General features: G+C 39.5%; 1 protein-coding gene across 2 annotated transcripts in view; it reads left to right on the forward strand.

Annotated features, from left to right (window-relative positions):
- Positions 1 to 20,135, forward strand: part of epha6 (eph receptor A6) — a 175,690-nt gene that overhangs the window by 112,606 nt on the left and 42,949 nt on the right. The window lies entirely within an intron of this gene.

Below are 20,135 nucleotides of genomic sequence, written 5' to 3' on the forward strand. Positions count from 1 at the left end.
CTTGCTTAAAAGTATATAAAATGCAAAGACAATGCTGATTCATTGAGCTCTTCACTTCAAGTGACAATTGTTAATGAGAAAATCTGCATACGTTTGAATTCACACATTCACATTCACTTAATTACTTGCAAATGACACCCATTTACCCCCCTTCCTTTGAGTGGCAGTTCATCGTTTTGAAATGATTACGTTTAGAGGCATTCTCATCGCTCTGTCGGCCTCCCTCTCTTCTCTTATACCTTTACACGGGCAGAATCACTCCACATCTCTCATTTACACACGCTGCTGACTTTTAAATAGTCATCCAGTCTCTCGCGCTCTAGTTCTTAACTGCCATTAAGACAGTATTTATAATACGTTCTGCCTGTGGGCACTTGAAACTGTTTTTACACCTGTCCATCCACCAGACAGGCCCTTCACAAAAACATTTTAAGACTGTGGATATGGATTTGGTGTTAAAAGGGTACTTTTTTTTTTCTTTCTTGGTTAGCATAAGACAGTATTTATAATACGTTCTGCCTGTGGGCACTTGAAACTGTTTTTACACCTGTCCATCCACCAGACAGGCCCTTCACAAAAACATTTTAAGACTGTGGATATGGATTTGGTGTTAAAAGGGTACTTTTTTTTTTCTTTCTTGGTTAGCATAAGCCTAACAGTTGCACTTTGCTAATTTATTATTTTTTTTTTTTCCCAAAATAATAGACAACTGTATGTATTTATATTTTAGTAATAAAGTGCAATGTACTCTAACTAAAATGGAGAGAAACAATATGATGAATGTGCAGTAGTATTTACTCTTCTGTATTACAGGTTGGTTAGATTTGTGGATAACTTTAACATCGAGGAATATCTCAAGCTTGCAGTGGTTTGAGTAAACATTTCATTTATTAATTTGCTTTTATATAGAAATAACTTGCAGATCATCAGGCAGATATATTTATTTGGACTCATTCTCATCTTGTTTTTCTCCTTGTTCTCTATGGATTGAGCACTGCAGTAAAGAGTACTGAGCACGGGGCATGAAAACAGAGAACTGGGGCCATTCAGACAATTCTGCAACTCAGGGAAATTTTTTGATTGATACATCAGTTATCTCACTATCCGCAGTTAGGATGCTCAATTCTCCAAAAAAAAAACAAACAAACAAAAAAACAGTTATGCAGAGTTCAGTATACTGAAGAGAGAATGTTCTGGGTTTAGGGAACAGCATTAAAATATAGCTGCGTGAAAGTTACAACTTTGCACAGTGTTCTTTTTTATGTAAATAAAAACAGAAATCCTTAATATTGCTTCTATATGATTCAGCAGACACAAAAAGCTGACATTAAAGTACAATATTGTCTCAAGATCAAACATCACAATGCTCACACATTCAGATTTATTTTAATTTAAGTTGTATTTTGCTAATTTCTACATGCCTAATGGTGGCTTTAAATGTCTTAACAGCATAAAGTTCAAATACTCAATGCATAATACTATCATTCCGAATTAGGAGCCTATTACACTCTCTAAGCAGGCTTAGATTTGATTGCACCATAAATGATAATTGAATCCAAATCGATTGAATGCCAGTATGTGTGAAGGAGCTCATTCAGCCTATTACATGTTAATTAAGCTTGTCAGATGGGTGAACTTTGTGCTATAGAGTGTTTTCTCTCTGGGATAGCACTTTTACATCTAGGTCAGAGGCTGGCCACTAAGATAATGAAACTAATTGGTGGAGACTGCTAAGCAATAGGGTAAGCATCAGGTCACCGTTTAACCTGTCATACATACTTAAGTGCACTTACATTCATGGCTTGTGTGTATCCATCTTTCAAACCCCTGAAGCTGTCTCAGCTCTCCCATATGACCCGAACACTTCCTTGAACTGTCAAAAGCAAATGTCCATCCACAGCAGCCTAAGGACCCTGCAGTTAAGCCTTAACTGATGGCTGCAGTCGAGCGCTTTGTCTCTCGGTATCTGTCAAATATGTTTCCTGTATATGCCAGTGGCTGAGGTCTCACACAGCAGGAAATAAATCACTCTGTTTGGTTTATTTGAATGTGCTCTTATGATCATCAATCAGGGGGAGGGAAGTATTTTTCCCCTGTGTCACCTCCAGCCTCGGTGCTTCTCATTAAGAATTCATTAACTTTGTTTTTCCTCTCTTTAATTCCACCCAGCAAAAAAATGGACTCATAGTCAAAAAAGGAAGAAAAAATACAACGAGAGCTTAAAGTTTAATGATGGTGGGAGCAAAAGGGTGAGAGAAAAAGAAATGGGAGGAGAGTGGGGTGAGGGTGGTTGAAGAGCAACGGAGGGACAGAGTGAGGTAGAAAAGGAGGAACCAAGGAAAAAGAGATGATGAAACAAAGGAAAAAAAGAGCAGAATAGAAATTTAGAGGAAGGACAAAGACATGTTTATGATATGGAGTACAAGAGCATTGCATCAGAAACATTGTCCTTCAGCGTCTGCCAACGGTAGTTCCAGAGAACTGTGGATGTGGCCATTGTAGTTTTAAGATACTTTTTTTAATCCAAAGCCCTGATTCATACACTGATGATATAAGGGTGGGATACTAAAATCTTACCAGATCACAGTAAAGTCATTTTATATCAAGCTCATGGTATAAAGTATACTTTACAAATAGGTTTAATTTGTTAATATTAGTTAACTACATGTGTTAACATGGACTAACATAAACAATACTTCTAAAGCATTAATTAATATTAGCTAATGTTAATTTCAACATTTACTAATGCATTTTAATATCAAAGGTTGTATTTGTTAACATTAGTTAATGCACTGTTAACTAACATGAACATGAACATTTTTATTGAGTAACATGGTAACACTTTTAGAATACTGTTCAGTCATTAATGAATATCTAAACAGGAACAAATGAGTAACACAATATTAACATTATAAAAACTACTATTAACTAATAAAAAAGTTTGGAGAGGCTGTTAACCCTTTGATGTGTGCGATCACACCGGTGTGATTAAAAGTTCAGTGCATCATGTGATCAACGGCCAAATTCAAATGTGTTTGCATGCTTTGGCTGGCACCGAGCCGGATGCGCTCAGCACTTTTCATATATCACAAAGTGTTTTCAACCACATAATGTTTATTTTAGGTTTCAGACACTTACATACACATAAGTACTAACAAAACAATACATTTAGTGTTTGTAATATACACACTAATGTCTATAGAAGCGGCAGTAACAATCCTTTTCATTATAATTAGACAACACGTTTTATTCATATCAGATACACATTGTGTGTGTAACTTTAAAGTTTACTCTATTCTTCCCCAGTTCACCGGCTCACTTACTTTCATGTATTTTGAGAGAAGTGGATGAATTTGCGTGTTGTAAATCCAACAGATCCAATTCTCTGTGCGGCACAAACTAGCATGGCGGCGCCCATCGCGCATATAGTTCAACTATCACGATCGTTATAAAAGGTGTTTAAACAGCAAAACACATCCACTTGCTCAGTTTTGACAATCTGAATATCAGATATTTCATGCTAATAAATTTGTGAGGATTTTGAATAAAAAAGGAAAAAATGAAATAAAAGCAGATCATCAGTCATACAGCGTTGCGGTGTGTCACGTTACAAGCAATGACGCGTCACCATGGAAACAATAAAGTGATACGTTCTAATAATGGTCGCCTTGAAAAACTCACACTGGGGGGTCAGCCAGAATATTTTAAACTTACATGTGAAAGGGTTAATAGCAAGCTATTAGCATCCTACTTTGAAAGCAGAATTTGCAGAGCACCACGAAACGAGATACAGCATTAAATTACCTCATATCTCAAAGCACATAACATTACAATAATAATGAATGTAACAACTTACAGAGCTCAAACTTGTACAACCTGACTGCTGTAGATTAATTTCAGCATTGATAGTGTTGACAAAGAAACACATAAATCTGAGTCTGAGGATGTGAAGAGCTCCAGGTAGAACGTCACAGGTAGCCATTTGGTAATTACGGTTACAACATGGTGTGAATGCAGCATAAGCTGCTGCTTTGTTTTGGAGGAACTGCAATAGATTCAGGAACTGTAATAGATTCAGGAACTGTAATAGATTCAGAGAGAACATGTTTTGGTCCTGAGACTTCCACAGAAGATATATGTACTTTTTTTTTTTTTTTTTTTTCACATATTTAGGCCACTTCTATTATTGATTGCTATCAGGATGTGAAGAGAGTTTCAACCAGTATAACAGAAAGTTTTTATAAAACAAATTGCTGCCTTTAATGCACAATGTATAATTAATTCTAAAGTAAAGATCATGGTAACCTACTAGTAATGACTCAAGTATTAACAAATCCTTCAGAAGGAATGACTAATTATTTGGATCAGTATTCTAAAGTGAAGATCATGGTAACCCACTTGTAATGATTCAAGTATTACCAAATCTGTCAGAAGCAATATTATCCAAAACCTTACAAAAACCTCTTGACTTCAGTCATTACTAGAGAGTTATTGTGCTTTTCAATTTAGAATACTGTACCAAATAATTAGTAATACCTTATAAAGGAGTTTGAAATACTTTCTAATTGATCTTACTTATGCATTATGCATTATTCACATTAATTATGAACCTGTGTATTCTTAGTAGTCCTCTGGGATGTATGAAAAAATAGTTGTTATTGATTAGCTAATAGTGAACTACCTTATAGAAGGTATGCATTGATGTCACTTTCCCGCCAGAACGCGCTCCCTCATCTGAACTGAGTGGCAAAAGAGCCTGCTGCATGAATGGATTTAATAGGGGAAACTGCAAAAACGCGAGTAAAACAAACGATTACACTAAAGGTTGGGCTCGATAGTGTTCCTTACATCTTGTCAAAGAAACCTAATCCATGGATATTGACATGCAGCTAGGAATCGTGTTTCCTGACATTTAGATGTGCCTCATTTTGTCGCCAGGGAAATACATAAAGCAAATCTTCCTGTGAATGCTTTATATAAATACACTATAGGTAGGTCTAAATCTGAGTGATCATTTATATTAATGTTATAGATATCGTCAAATGGTCCAGCCCTAAAAATTGTATAGTTTTTTGTCAGTGTTTATTTAAAAAGACCCAGTTATGCAGAATATAAGACAGTACATATTTAATTTACGAGTTGTCAATACAATATATCTGATTTTACCCCAAAATAATAACTGCAATCCAGGTTTCTCTGCCCGGAGTCCAGTTGTCTGTGAATTGTCTGTAGCTTTCTGGAGTCTGTAAAAATATACCTCAGATTTCTTGTCAAATCTATTTGTACAGTCATTCGCAAAGTTCTTTCCCATTTTGGATGTGGTTTTCTGTATTTTCCGTGGCATTCACCCTGAAAACCAATGCTGCCACAGTCAATGCAGCCAACAGTGACGTCACGTGCATACCCTCTATTCAAATGAGCGCTATTACTTACTAATGAATTAATCAGAGTTTCTTGTTAGTTAAAGGGTTAGTTCACCCAAAAATGAAAATTCTGTCATTAATTACTCACCCTCATGTCGTTCCAAACCCGTAAGACTTTTGTTCATCTTCGGAACACAAATGAACATCTTTTTGATAAAATCTCACAGCATTCTGTCCCTCCATATACAGCTACACAACTGACACTTTGACGCTTCAAAAAGTTCATAAAGAGATTGTAAAACTAATTTATATGAATTGAGCAATTTAGTCCATGTTTGCTTTATATGATGAACAGATTGAATTTAGGCTTTTTTAGGCCAAAATATTTAATATACATGGTTCCCACTGTAACGGGTGGTTGTACAAATCACACAATGGAGATTACCACAGAAAAAAAAAACTTTTAACTTCAATTAACCTGTTAACTGTCATGGGCCAACCGGTGGGCCCACAGCCATTACATATTTAAAACAGTAATATTCTATACTAAACCTAAACTAATCTTGACAAACTATATATCATTTGAAAGCTTAGAATCTCTAGTTTACACATTTGGTGACTGATTTTCAAAATAAATTACAGAGGAGCAGTAATTTATCAATTTGCAACAAGCATATTTTCATACTCATAAGGCATGTTCAGACCTTTATTTTGAAATAGCGATGAACATGAAAAATCATTAAAGATTCGTTGAAACATATTGTTTTCATGCCAAATGATGACATCTATTCAATTTTTTGAGAAAAAAAATGTCTGAAAATGTTTTTAATAGAAAAAAAAAAAACATTTATGATTGTGGCAGCGATCTATAACCCACCAACATGTTATTTTTATGTTTATTAGGGGCTGAATTCATATCAAATTCTGCCAAACTTCCCATACTACTTCTATATATGATGTCTACTTCATAAATTGTATGAAAATAATGGAAATATATGGTTCAGATCACTCAAACCATATATGGAAATGGAGTCACCTTTATATGGTCAGTAATGGAGCTTGATTGTCATCTAGTGAAAAAGTGTGGTACTGCGCCCAAACAAAATCTTACTGAAAGCTCATTTTTTGAGATATCAACCTGAAATTTAGAACACAACTTGTTCAGATTTTTGGCTTTGATTCCCTTGCAGTTTTAGAGTAAAACTTGTTTTGTAAAATATATATTTTTTATAAAATATAAAATATAATATTTTTACATTTTACATTTTCATAAACTTAAACTTCTATAACTTTTTTCTGTTTCACTTACATAAGTTATTTCACTTCTACAATAATCTGCCAAATTTCATCTTTAAAACAAGACCAGCCTTATGTCTATACTCCAAAGTATTCTTGAATTACAACCATTTAAGTTTGGATAGTGCATTTTCTTGTCTAAAAAAAAAATGTGGGGGTGACAGTTAACAGGTTAAACTAGGAAAACACTAGAAATCACAGAGTAACAATAAAACGTCTCGGGTTACGAGTGTAACCCTTGTTCCCTGAGTAAGGGAACGAGACGCTACGTTGGATGACGTGATGGGAACCCTCTGTATTTTGTGTTCGTGAAGCACCTCTGTATCCAACCAATGAAAAGACGTAATGTCAGAGACGGGTGACGTCACGGATCAGGAAGCTATAAAGCACACCTGAACACAAAGCACGCCAGCTTCTGTAAAATGTCTGAAGCAAGCGCACCAGGTATGCAGGAGATACGGCCACGTGACGTAGCGTCTCGTTCCCTTACTCAGGGAACAAGGGTTACACTCGTAACCCGAGACGTTCCCTTTCGTGGGAACTATCGACGCTACGTCGGATGACGTGATGGGAACGCAATCCCAACTACGCCGTCTCTCCGAGTGCCTGGCTGCTATCTTGTAGCATCCTGGCCCCCGGAGTGATGTTAAGGTGAAGATTGTAAAATCTGATAAAGGTGTGCTGGGATGACCATCCAGCCGCACCACAAATGTCGTCCATAGAGACACCAGATAGGAGAGCTCTGAACGCGGGCATACCTCTCGTGGAGTGAGCCCGCACCATCAAAGGACACGGGCGCCCCACCGTCTCATACGCAAGTGAGATGGCCTCGACCACCCACTTGTTCATCCGCTGTTTAGATGCTGGGCCCCCCTTCTTAGGGGACCCATAACATACAAACAATTGTTCTGTTTTTCTCCACAGGGCAGCTCTGTGAACATACGCATCTAATGCTCTTACAGGGCAAAGCAGATTCTTCCTTTCCTGATCCAAGTTTGCGAAAGGAGGCAGGCAGAAAGCCTCAAGTACAATGGGGCCTGGGACCCTCGTCGGACCTTTGGAACATAGCCCGGCCTGGTATGCAGAAAGACTTTCACCATACCAGGTGCAAACTCAAGACAAGATGGAGCGACTGACAGCGCTTGTAAATCACCAATTCTCTTCAAAGAAGAGACGGCCAAGAGACAGATAGTTTTAAGTGTCAAGAACTTGTCTGACACCTCCTCTATTGGCTAGAAGGGAGCCTCAGCCAGCCCTTGGAGCACAATAGTGAGGTCCCAGGTCGGGGTCTTTGTGCACACCACAGGTCTCAACCTGAGTGCACCACGGAGGAAGCGTACTACTAGGGGGTCTCGACCCAGCGAGAAGCCCCCTACAGGGATATAATGAGCCGAAATAGCGGCCACATAAACTTTCAGCGTGGAAGGGGTTAAACCTTCCGAGAACTTTTCCTGAAGGAACTGAAGCACGTCAAAGACAGAAGAATGGACCGGGTCCAAATTATGCTGTTCACACCACACAGAGAACAATTTCCATTTATATAAGTACAACTTCCTTGTGGAGGGAGCTCTGGAGTGAAGGATGGTCTCCACAACCTCGGTTGAGAGACCAGTTCCTATGAGCCTTGCCCCCTCAGGGGCCAGGCCCACAATTTCCACATTTCTGGGCGGGGATGGAGAATCATGCCGCCCGCTTGAGACAGGAGATCCTGCCTGAGAGGAAGCTCTAAGGGAGAGCCGTGAAGTAAAGACATTATGTCCGAAAACCATATTGTGGTCGGCCAGTAAGGGGCCACCAATATTAGGTCGACCTTCTCCTGGCGAACCTTCTCCAGAACTCCCGGGAGCATTGAGACTGGGGGGAACGCATACAGACGTAGCCTCAGCCACGTCTGTAGCATGGCATCCAGCCCTAGAGGTGCTGGGTGCTGAAGTGAGTACCACAGAGGGCACTGAGCTGACTCCTCTGTGGCAAAATAGATCGACTTGAGCTCGACCGAAAGTTTTCCATATCAACTCCACCACCTCGGTGTGGAGTTTCCATTCCCCCGGTCTCGCGCCCTGCCTCGACAGGGCGTCCGCTCCCACATTCAACCGCCCGGGGATGTAAGCTGCTCTCAGCAAGAAACACCGTCATCATCTCCAGCCGATGTATGTGCCAGGAGCGCTGATGGTCCTCCCAGAAACCCTGAGCCGAGCAACCACTCATGATCGCCCCCCAGCCCGTGAGGAAAGCATCTGTCGTAAGCATTACACGACGACCAGAAGTCCCCAGCACGGGTCCCTGGGATAGGAACCAAGGCTTCTTCCACATGACCAGAGCACGAAGGCATCAGCGCGTGACTTTGATCATGCGAAAAGGATTTCCCCTCGGGGAAAACCCCTTGGTCCTGAGCCACCACTGTAGGGGTCTCATGTGCAGAAGGCCAAAAGTAATAACGTTGGACGCAGCTGCCATCAGACCCACCAGTCTCTGAAACTGTTTTACAGTGAGTGACTGGCCTAACTTCACCCCTTTCACAGCCCCGAGAATGGAACTCACACGAGCAGGGGACAACTGCGCCTGCATCGTGGTGGAATCCCAGATTACACCTAAGTAGTTTGCAACATGACTCGGGACCAGCACACTCTTTTTGCCGTTGAGCCTCAGCCCAAGCCTCTTCATGTGCGACAGAACAACATCTCGATTTTGAACTGCCAATTTTTCTGTTTGAGCTAATATCAACCAATCGTCGATATAGTTCAGCACGCAGATGCCCTGGAGTCTCAGCGGAGCCAGCGCTGCATCCACCCACTTCGTGAACGTGCGGGGTGAGAGGGATAGGCCGAACGGAAGAACCCTGTATTGGTAAGCTTCGCCCCCGAAAGCAAACCTGAGGAACTTCCTGTGTGAAGGATGGATGGATACATGAAAGTATGCGTCTTTCAGATCTATCGCTACAAACCAGTCCTCGGACCTGATCTGAGGGATGATCTGTCTGAGTGTAAGCATTTTGAATTTCAGCTTCTTTACAGATCGATTTAGCACACGTAAATCTATGATCGGACGCAACCCTCCATCCTTCTTCGGAACAATGAAGTAGCGGCTGTAAAAGCCCGACATTTTGCTGGGAGGGGAAACCCTTTCTATAGCCCCTTTTTGCAAAAGCGTCGTTACTTCTTGCTCCATCACCAGAGACTGCTCTGGGGTTACCACCGTAGGAAGCACCCCATTGAACTTGGGCGGTCGTGAACCGAACTGAATTCTGTAGCCCTGTTCTATCATGAGCAGCACCCACTTCGAAACATTCGGGAGATTTTTCCACTCTTCCAAATATTCTACTAAGGAAACCAGTCTCTCGAGACTGGTCTCTGGTGTTTTTTGAGCACTTGGCTCGTCTATCTGACGCGGCGCACCGGCAGACAGACAAATCACGTGCTGGCCGACCCTCCTCGGAGGATCGGTGGAAACTGCTGTGCCCTGACTCACGCTTGGTGGCAGGGTTGACAGAACGGTCCCCTGAGGGCACCGAGGAGGGCCCGATATCCGAATCCCCCCGGAGGGGGCTGCCCTCAAAAGTTCCTGCACTATAAATGTCAGGACCTCTTCTTTGAAGCCTTCCGAGAGATAATGACGGTCCTCAGATCCGGCCTACCTCCGGACTTTTAAATTCCTCAGAATTTAATGTATTCAATATTTCATTTAATCCTCAAATTAAATGCAGCCAGTTTTTATATAAATATATATTTTTTTGAACAGACTGAATATATTTAGAATACAAAAAAGAATTATAGCTCGTAATAATTCGCAAGGTATTTTAGGGAAAGAGAGAAAGGGAACTCCCGTCTACTCAGATGCCTTAATATATACATACACATACACACACATGCATAATTACGGACACGTGATATATGCGCAGCCTCGGCAAACGCAAGACCCAAGCCGTATTTTCATTCTTGCAGACTTAATCTACGCGCTGCCTCGGCAACGCGAGATCCGAGCCATATATTCTTTAATGAAAACTCAGTCTACGCGCTGCCTCGGCAAGCGCGAGATCTGAGCTATATACTTTAATGAAAACTCAATCCACGCGCTGCCTCGGCAAGCGCGAGATTCGAGCTTTGCAATAGACTTTTATTCCCTCGAGAATAAAGCCAACAGGAGTGGAGCTTCAAAACACCCGCTAGTACATACTTTTCTTCGGGACATTTTTATGAATGAACACTGTCACTGTCAGTTGTGAGCTGACGTGCACGCTCCACTCCTAGCAAACGACACATAAATCGTGTGTATCCCAACTCGCTTTATAGTGTAGCACAGGGGGAAAATCAAACTGCTGTTCACGATTGATTTGTTATAAACGTGTGATTTTGAAACACGATATGTGTGTGTGACTGTGAGGTGGCGATCCTCAGATCGATATCACAATATCCACCTCCTCAGAGCTGGACATGTGAGTACTGGTGCCTCAACCCGGGGGAAGAAACCGCAGAGCGTGCTTCCACCTGGGAGACGGCGCTGAACCTGGCTGGTGAGGGCAGAGAAAAGGCGCGCCCGTCTCTAATCCCTCTGTCAGATCCATTTGTGAACCCCATGAACTGAGCCTCCGCCCTGCCTCAGCAGAAGCGGGACCCGATCCGCGGGGAACACTGGAGCAGTGTCCTGAGAGTGAGTTTTTACAGTGCACACAGACGGCTCCCTCGAGAGCTGCCTGTGCTCACTCCCATTTCACTGCTGTTTCTCGCCATAATACGTGTCTTTTTTATATATAAATATATGGATTGGTGTGAGATACTCTTGTCCTCAGACGAAGAGATCTTGACTTGTTTATATGTAATAAGACAAACAACACCAAATAAGACACACAAGATACAAAGAGCGCTTGCTGAAGACAACAGAAGCTGGCGTGCTTTGTGTTCAGATGTGCTTTATAGCTTCCTGATCCGTGATGTCACCCGTCTCTGACGTCACATCTTTTCATTGGTTGGATACAGAGGTGCTTCACGAACACAAAATACAGAGGGTTCCCATCACGTCATCCGACGTAGCGTCGATAGTTCCCACGAAAGGGAACACAACTGAACAAATGTAATCAAGAACCAACAAGGGGCTAAACATAACAGTATAAATACAAGGCATATTGACAGACAGGTGCAGATAGTATGCAACCATAGGAACAAACGAGGACATAATCAGAAACGAAGGAAACAGAAACTAAACAAAGCAAGGACACATGAACTAATGGAAACAAAACAGAATATCAAAATAAGAGTCCATAATCATGACACTAATCGGCATTGAAATCTTTTAAATATTCTAAATTTGAATTTTAAAAAATGTAAACCTATCTGGTTATTTTAACATTTATGAAAAGTAATGAAAACGTTTTTAAAATGCAGGCAAACTTCTATAGAGAATAAAAATGTTTCTAGTTTTGCTCTGCAAAAATAAGTACTAATCTAGAAGTCTTTGTCTGTTTTGGTTTCCTTTTCATTTTGTTCCCTGTGCTGCTTTTCCTGAGTTCTGTTTGCTAGTTAGTTTCTATGGTTTCTGATTGGATTACGTTCACTGTTGTTCATTTAGTTACTTTGTTATCTCTGTGTATACTCTTAGTTTTCTCTCTTCATTGTTCTGTCATCTTAGTTTTACTTGGTTGTTGTTTATAGCTTTCCCGTGTTCTCCTGCATTCCTTGAATTTTGTCATTAAAGACTGTTAGTTTGAATTTCCCGCTTCATTGTGCGCTACTACAGCCACCATTACAGTAATCATGAATGAATGAAAAGTTGTGGAAATATATTGCTTAAAAAATGTGGAAGTGTCGAACCATAATTTCCATAACAACTGTGCATTTTTTTCTTTTTATTTATGTATTTATTGACAAAAAGAAAGGCACTTCATCATATGGATTGATCATTTTTTACCACACAGTCATTTATAATAGATTAATAAATTTGGCATTAGTACACTGTAACAATACTCAAATTAGAGACAGTTTTCAAAACAGTAATAAATTGATCAATTTGACTGGATGAGCCCCAGTGCATATTGCATGACAGATCAATATAATTCTATTTCTAATTTATTTGAATTATATTCTATTTATTAGGCAAGCTGTGATGGTACTTGGCAACCGTAAACAACCTACTGTTATGTATCTACGTGTATGTAGTGTGGCATGATACGCCAAAATGAATTTGCTCCCTTTAAAATCAAGTAAGCTATCTACACTTTTTGCTATTGTTGTATGTATATTTATTTTATTTACTTTTTTTTTTTCCTTTTTTTTTTTTTTGCTACAGACATACCATAGAATAAATGTATATGTAGCATAATCTCTACTGTTTGACACTTTTGTAACACTATATGTTATATACTGCATGTCATTCCACCCAGTGCTACTACTGAATAAACTGTTTGTAGGCATAGCCCCCCAAGAGCAACCCTGGGTTAAGTGTCTTGCTCAGTGGCACATAGTGATAGAGAAAGATTGCAATTTCAACAACTCATTGCTGGATCCGGGGATTGCTGGATCCAGCAAATGCTTTGAGGTGAAAGTAGCAGAAATGACTCTTTTAGCACCTGAAATTCAGTGGAGGTATATGAATGAGTCTTAATTGTTCTAAAAACAACAGAAATCCTTAAACAAATAAAGCCAAATTAACTGTACTGAAAATGAAGCTTAATTAAAGGTGAATGTAGTATTGTTTTTTGTTTTTTATATATGTTTTTTTTTTTTGCTTTTATTTTCCCAGTGTACCCATACCAATGTTATTTTTTTTTTCTTAAGGTTAAGTGTCTTGCTCAGTGGCACATGGTGATAGAGAAAGATTGCAATATCAAAAACTCCACAGTACCACAGTAAGATAGAACGAAAACTGCAACTGCAGCATTAGCAACCATTTAAATGTACATCAAATTGACACAAATAAATGGAAAGCAGAATTCCTCCTCCGCTCAATGAGTGCCTACTGCTCCGCATAAGGCAGAAAATACACACGTGTTTCCCCTCTCAGAGGTAGAAAATCACATTCATAACATTTAACACTAGCACTACCGGAATTCTATAACTACTAGAACTGCCAATAGCGGTCATTTTGACTGTTCATACCAGACAGCTGTGAATGTCATTTTTGTCATGTTATATTTACTTCAAAGCTTCTATGGTCATGTTTTATGAAAAATGTGGGGTAATTTAAGCATACATAATATAATATGTTCGTGATATTATTGTGTAAGAGCTACTAGACCTCCCACAAAAGTGCATGCTGCAATTTGCTTTCCGCAATTTGCATCCGGCAAGCTGGAGATCAAAGTTTTTCACCGCAGTTAAAATGTTGTTTTTGAAAGTCAAAATGTCAACAAATATAAAATGAAGCAGAATATTTCATTAGATAAAAACATATTGTGAATTTTGGAAATGATTACATCTGTCTTTATTCAATACATTTTGACTTTTGGAGTTTACAATGCTTTAGCATTATCGGAAATGTTTGGACCACACGAATCGGAAACAATTTTATGCAGCCTCTAATGCAATCTAGTATGAATAAATAGCTCTGTTATATTAGGACAGATAATATAACAGTATAATCAATATAATATAATCCTTCATCAGACTCTGCATCATCAATGTTCTCAAGCAAGGATAAAACCTCAGTGACAGTCATTTTCTTTCTTGTTGCCATTTTGACGGTAAAGCTAAGTTTTAGCTTAGCAAAAGCATACAAAACTGCCAGAGAAAGGTTGCTAGGCAACAGCTACGCACATCTTTAACGGCGTGAAAAATCGCCGAGGAGATACAACGCCTGTAATATGTGCGGTCAAATTGACCGCTATGGCCATTCAAGGTAGAAATACTCAGAACTCTTTTGTGTTTTGTAATTTTAATAAAATAACAATGTTAAAATAAAATTTACATTAATTTAAGAAAATTCATGGAACTGTAGTTATATGGGTTTTATTTCAACAAAGTTATTACATTGCAAATCTTTAAAACGGTCAAAATGACTGCCTTGGTAGTTCTAGTGTTAAATACCAACCGGAGATTAAAAATGAATCATTTGTCCTAAAACTCAATGCTTATAATTCTTTTTTCAATATTCGCTCCGGGCGGCGAGTCGGGCAGCACATTTAGCAGTCTATTACAATTTTCACTATAGACTGCCTTTCCAAATTGAATAATGACTGGTAATACTCTGCGTTTTGTAAAACTGTCATGTGAGGAAGCATTGAGTATATTCCAGCAATCTGTCACTCTACCCTTTGTTTGCCAACTGCTAACTGACAGATATGATTAGCATTCAGGAAGACCATTCAGTAGGATTTGTATATCTAAATGCTGAGGGGAGGGAGGTGGTGGAGGGAATAACACAAATTAGTGGAATCAGCAGGATCCCGGGCTGCCTGAAATGGACCTCTGATTGAATTTCTTTTTCTTTTTTTTTTTTTTTTGCCTATCAAAGCTCCCCGATTTGTTTTTTCCGTCACACACCAAAGCTATTATTTTCAGCTTTTTTGCGTATTAAGTAATTGTGCTATCATGGGCCTATTTCCTCCTCTGGGGACTGACTGCTAGAGGCAATCTCCATCGCCTATTTCCATACCCAGATAGACTGTCAACAGAGAGTACAGAGATACAGAGAGGGAGGTGGGCGGATGGAGGGACAAAGAGAGAGAATGAAGGAAAGAGATAAAGAGACCAAGAAAAGGCAAGAGAGAGGGAGAGAGAAGAGAGATGATGAGGCCTAGACTGCATTGCCCCGTCAGGTCACTAGCTCTGAGACCATTCATTAAAGGCGAATGAGAATTTTAAACCGCATACGAAATCATAATTGCATTTTCTACCGGCAGTCCCCTGTGCTAACGATGAAGTTGTTTACCTGTGGGACTACATCTCTTCCTCTCTCTCTCTCTCTCTCTCCTAAAATTCTTTCTCTTAGTTCCCATGTCCTTCTACCCTTACACCTCATACACACAAACACAGCGATGCTGGAAAATGCCCCAAAACTGTCATCGAAAGAGAGGAAAAGAGACACCGAGAAAAGACGAAGAGAGAAGGGCAGGGAAAGAATCTCTAGAACTATATCTTCCACACAGACACTCTCTTGTCCTCCTGTCATAAAGGTCTTGTCCTTGGGGGCAAGCAAAGTGCCATTGAGATGGGATGATTGTTGGGGGAGAGAGAGAGAAAACGACATACACTCTACGCTGTCTGTCATTGTAACAATTCAAACACACTCGGAATAATAAAACCCTTCACTTTCTTCCATTCCACCTAAACCTCTTCTCCGTTGTTATTATGCGCTACATGACCATTAGGCAAAACCAGAACTGGAGGTCAGGCAACCGAACAACTTTCCTCAGGTTTGTTCCCAAAGCCACGGCCGTTTTCTAGAAAACTTTAAAGCGTGGTTGCAGGGAATTGGATCGATTTTCTAAATTACTGTCTCCCTGCTGTTCTAACCCCTGCTCAGACAGTATGTCAGCTGATACTCAATATATGTCTGTCTGAGGGGAAAATATATATTCATATTGACATAGCCATTACGGAGTCCATTAACTGGCACTGAGGGTTGTATTTAATTGGCTTTTTAGAAGGTAGATGCCTGAATGGTGGGCATCGCTGGATCCAGCAACTGCTTTGAGGTGAAAGTAGCAGAAATGACTCTTTTAGCACCTGAAATTTAGTGGAGGTATATGAATGAGTCTTAATTGTTCTAAAAACAACAGAAATCATTAAACAAACAAAGCCAAATGAACTGTACTGAAAATGAAGCTTAATTAAAGGTGAATGTAGTATTGTTTTTATGTTTTTTTGCTTTTATTTTCCCAGTGCACCCATACCAATGTTTTTTTTTTTTTTTTTTCTTTTTTCCCCTCTGTGTAATTACAAGCTTCACAAAGAGCCATACTGGGAGTCGTTTTACAATGTGAGCAAATTAAAATTGAACTAATTTCCTAGATCTAAACGACCACTTTGTTATCACGCCTGCCTCCAGCGCTGCCTCATCCTGCTTTGCATCCTTTGATATTGAGAGCTGAACCGTTCTGCAGCATGGCTGCCTGTGGATCCTCTGGGGAAAGGTAAATGCTGCAGAATCGTACCGTTCTTGGTATCACTGGTCTTCACTTCACTGAGGCAGATCTACTTCTTCTGTTGGCCTAATTAGAGCAGCTATGGGCATTGTAAAAGTGTCAATACTTAATACTTGGAGCATAAATAGTTGGAGCAATACTGGTGTCTAATAAATAAATATAAATAGGTTTCTTTAACTTTGGAGACTCTTATATACTAGGGGTTGATTATTTATTTATTTAGTTTTTTTTTTAAGATTTCAAAATTATTTTTCTGTTTTTGTTATATGTATCTTTAACATTTATTTTTGCTTCTGTATATATTTATTGTTTGACCACTGTCTCAGACTCACAATTTCAATCTTAAAAATCCATTACAATTGAATTATAACATGTTTAAAATTGCTTTAATCTAAACTAAAAGTTCAAAAATGATTAAAAAAAAAAAAAATCTTGTAACATCCTTTTTTTTTTTTTTTTTTCTTTTCTTTTCTTTTCAAAAGTTACTGTACCTGTTTATGAAGAAGACAGCAGTGTTCTCCTGTGATATATATCTACTATTATTATCTGACATTATTAGGGAAAAAATGAAATAAACTTTTTTTTTTTTTTTAATCCACTCTGTTTTCTACTTCACATTATAGTGCACATCATGAGTAAATAATGTTCCTTTTTTTTTTTCTCATTAAAACGTATTTAACAAAATATAATAACTATAGCCCACCCTTCCTTTTCAGCTGATGTCATGAACCTCTCTGAATTTTTAACCTGTTAGTACCACCCGTGGTACACATACCTTTCAAAAGAGACCAAAACCATGCATATACTTCAAATGGTTCAAGAACAGCATGCAATTAACTTTGGGTATGCCTTTTTTTAGGCATTTTAGGCAAATTTTACAGGAATGCTAAGGAGTTAACTACACCCTTTCAACCACCTGGTCCTATCTGGGATGTAACGCATGCTTTTCCAATCAATTCCTAAAAAAAAAAAGACCCAGCCTGCATTTATGTCTGTGTAAAACCCTGTTTCACTATACAATATGTCTTATTGCAGAAATAAAATAGGTTGCAATTAGAATTTCACGTTGACTTTAATGTGCAAACCATGAAAGATCTTTTTTTTTCTTCCCTTCTTTATAAAAGTTCTCAGATCTGGATGGTGGCTCATTTGTTTGACTACTTGTCGTATTTGTGCTTCCATAACATATGCTCTCCATTTCCATAAAATAGAAGTTGACTTTGTTTACAACAGATCTAAATAAAAGTAAGAACTCTCATTAATGATTTATACATTGGAGTTGTTTTCCTTGCCAGGAACTCTGCCAAACGCCTATACCGATTTTAAAAGACGCTAACAGAGGTCCTGTGCACAGAACTTGTTTCTCTGCATCACAATAAGGATGAAAGGCTGCTGGGGAAGCTCCGAAGCTCTCTGGGAATGGCCCTGTTACAGGAGAAGGTGTCTGGAGTCAGAGAGAAACAGATCAATGCCTGTAATGTTGTGGCTGTAGAGAATTACTAACCTCTGAGGAGCAAATTTAAATAAAAGTAAAACTAGTGTGTGTGTGTGTGTGTGTGTGTGTGTGTGTGTGTGTGTGTGTGTGTGTGTGTGTGTGTGTGTGTGTGTGTGTGTGTGTGTGTGTGTGTGTGTGTGTCTGTGTCTGTGTCTGTGTCTGTGTGTGTGTGTGTGTGTGTGTGTGTGTGAGAGAGAGAGAGAGAGAGAGAGAGAGACTTCAGAAAGAGATCTGCTATCTTACATTTATGATGTGTATATGTGTGCTTGTGTGTGTACCACTTAACTCAGTCTCGTCTGGCTGCTCTCCTGGGCCTTGGCGAGTCTTTCAGTGTAGAGTCTAAGTCCAAGATGGAGTGTTTAAGAACTGCTATGGTTAGGAGCATAGAAAAGATCAAATGAGTTAGGCTGCACACTGGAGGGAGATAGAGAGAGAGAAAGAGGGAGAAGGAGAAGCTTTTAATGTATCTCTTAAGCTAGCAGTTCCATGGAGACATACGGGGTAGTTAAAGATTGAAAACATCACCTCACATTTTATCTGCCTCATGTGTCCATAATTTAATTGGTCATTTTTAGGGGTATTTTTAGAAGCAGTTGTGGCCTAATGGTTAGAGGGTCAGACTTGTAACCTGAAGGTCACAGGTTCAAGTCTCCCCGGGTACCACAGTAAATGGCTGCCCACTGCTCTGGGTGTGTGTGTCCATGGTTTTTCCACTGCTCTTAATGTGTATGCACTAACTTGGGTGGGTTAAATGCGTCGGACAAATTCTGAGTATGGGTTGCCGTACATGGCCTTCATGTCACTTCATTTTTGACCAACAATTTAAAACAATATAATATTGCATATAACCAAAGACTATAGAATAACACAAGACACTCGTATTGTTTTGAATGGGAGAAAGTGTAACGCGCAATATGGCGCCTTCTAAAGCCAAGAGCCAATCGCCGACTGGTAAAGTCATCGCGTCACTTCAGCGGCCGTTAGAATCACCGGTTTCTATAGAAACAGTCAGACGCGCGCCTCCGAAGAGACGCACATTTAGGTCTGCGCATGCGCATTAGCTTGATCCAGCCTGGAAAAAAAAAAGTTATTTTTGTCATGATTCGAGTGTTTAGAAGCTAAATTTATGAGTCGGTTGTTGTTAGATTTCATTGGTGATTTCAAATATCAAATTTAATCGTAAGGTTGACGAACAGTTTTAGAGAATCTGATGTTTCCCCAAAGAGATAGGAGCTGCAGGATGCCTGAGAGACGTTTCAAAGATGGCCGCCGAGTGAAATGACTTGTCTTAAAGGGACTTTGATATAACCAAAGTCATTTTAAGACAAGTCATTTAACTCGGCGGCCATCTTTGAAACGCCTCTCAGGCATCCTGGGCATCATGCAATCTCTTTGAATGGGGAAACATCAAATTCTCCAAAACTGTTTGCCAATCTTATGATTAAATTTCATATTTGAAATCACCAATGAAATCTAACAACAACCAGCTCATAAATTTAGTTTCTAAACGCTCGAATCATGACAAAAAAAAGAAAAAAATGTCATGCTGGATCAAGCTAATGCGCAATGCGTGTTTCTTCGGAGGCGCGCGACCGCGCGTCTGACTGTTTCTATAGAAACCGGTGATTCTAACGGCCGCTGAAGTGACGTGATGACTTTACCAGTCGGCGATTGGCTCTTATTTAGAAGGTGGGACTTATTCCACCATATTGCGTGTTACACTTTCTCCCATTCAAAACAATACGAGTGACACGTCTTGTGTTATTCTATAGTCTTTGATATAACACTGCATTTATAACATAAAAAGAAAAATAATTTTGCATAGATGGAATACTAGAATGTTTCTTGTGTGAACATGACTGCAAAGTGGATTTTTATACCCTACCATTCAAAAGTTTATTTTTTG

Source organism: Chanodichthys erythropterus, chromosome 12 (assembly GCF_024489055.1).
Source record: "Chanodichthys erythropterus isolate Z2021 chromosome 12, ASM2448905v1, whole genome shotgun sequence".
Taxonomy (NCBI): Eukaryota; Metazoa; Chordata; class Actinopteri; order Cypriniformes; family Xenocyprididae; genus Chanodichthys; species Chanodichthys erythropterus.